This window comes from Pithys albifrons, chromosome 9 (assembly GCF_047495875.1).
Source record: "Pithys albifrons albifrons isolate INPA30051 chromosome 9, PitAlb_v1, whole genome shotgun sequence".
NCBI classification, from domain to species: Eukaryota; Metazoa; Chordata; class Aves; order Passeriformes; family Thamnophilidae; genus Pithys; species Pithys albifrons.
In genome coordinates, this window is record NC_092466.1 from 33,704,765 (window position 1) to 33,706,499 (window position 1,735).

Sequence of the window (1,735 nt, forward strand, 5' to 3'; positions counted from 1 at the left end):
GAGGGATTTAGTGCTGACCTGGAGGTGTTGCATAGTGCTTAATCCTGTCTATATACCTTATGTATCACAGGAATAATGTAGCCTGCCTTGGTGTGCCTTTTCTTCCAGTATAACAAGGGCTTGGAGCATCTCTGCTTCCTTAACTTGCTGTTTCTATGGGATAAAACCTCAGGATCTGCCATGGGAGTCTGCCAGGGCATGGAGAGTTTGTTTTGCAACCTGAAGAAATCACTGCCTGCTTTCTGCACCAAAAAAGAGAAAGAGATTCCTTAAGCTGTAGGAAATGTTGGTGCCCATCAGGGACTGCACAGGGGATGCACTGGCACCATATGTGTGACATCTGAAATAGGCTCTGGCTGGGTACTCAGGTGTGATGGAAGGTGGAGGGAGAATGCTCAAGATAGGCCTGTTTGGTCTGAAAAGCTCTGCTTTAGAAAGCTGCCTTAGAATCACATCAGCTGGGCAGGGGGAGGTACAGCTTGTGTGTATCAAATAGTGAACTCTCTCTGTAGGTGTCCTTTGGTTCCTCAGAGCAGGAGTCTTTGCCACCTATAGCCTGTCCCAGAGATGTGTGCCTGGCAGAGCATCCCTCCCAAATGGTTTTCAATCCCTTTGGCAGAGTAACTTGGTGGTGGCTGTCTGTAAATGCCTCTTCCTGCTCTCCCTCTGCCCCATGCCCACACCAGCCTTGCGAGGAGCCGGCTGGCCAGGCAACATCTAGACTAAACTACTGGAATGACATACAATAGTGAACTCTTCCAGAAGGGCATACAGCCCTGGGCTTGTTGTCCCATTAGTGGGACAATTTGTTGGGATATTTTTTGTTCTCCACAGCAGCCATGAAGGTGGAGAAGTGCAGAAGGAAGATATGTCTGCTGGTTCCTGTACTGGGACAGGCTTGGGAAGATCATATCCCTGAGTACTCTTTCAGTTCAAGCCACAAATCTTTTCTCTGGATTTACCACTGAATTTAAGCCTGGCAGCACTTTGTACTTTTGCTTTGACAGAGCAAATGGGAATATTTCTAATAACTGGTTCTTGTCACCATTCTAGGAGCTTTTTCATCACTAAGGTAATGGCTCTGTGGTGTTCTTTACAAACCTGTTGTGAGAGGTGAAGGGGATTGCGAGGTGCTACTTACCACAATAGTATTAAATGCTGTATTGCTTTTATGTAATGTTTATATTTCAGCTTCTCCTGTTTGCATGCCTGCACATAATGCCTCAGGCTTGGAAGATGAGACATTTCAGGCTTTATTTTCTTATCTGAGAAGAGCAGTGAGGAGAAATATGGGGTAAGTCTGGGAAGGGCAGATGAAGGGACTGTGGGAAAAGACAGTGATGGATCAGGCTGCTGTTAGGACTAAAAGGAGGTAAAGGAAGTGGATTCAGATTGGATCCATGAGCCCTGACCAAGCCAGTGAGCAGCCCACACCTGGCTGAGGACTCTTCAGAGAACCTCACTGTCCAAATTAGGCACCACAACTAACTGTGTGAAGGAGGAATCACTTGTTAGTAGTTTAATAGGAAAATAACATTGTATTTTGGTACAAGGTTAAAGAAATCCATGCAATGACGATGTCTTAAGGAACTGTTTCTCTTTTTTAACTCATGAGAGATGGTGCTGGGCAAATTGCAGGCATGAAAATCTCAGAATTCAGAAAATTTTCAGGGCAGGCCTGGCTCTTAAGTCTGAATGTGTTTAAATATTTGCCTTTGTTGTGAACAAGCTTTGA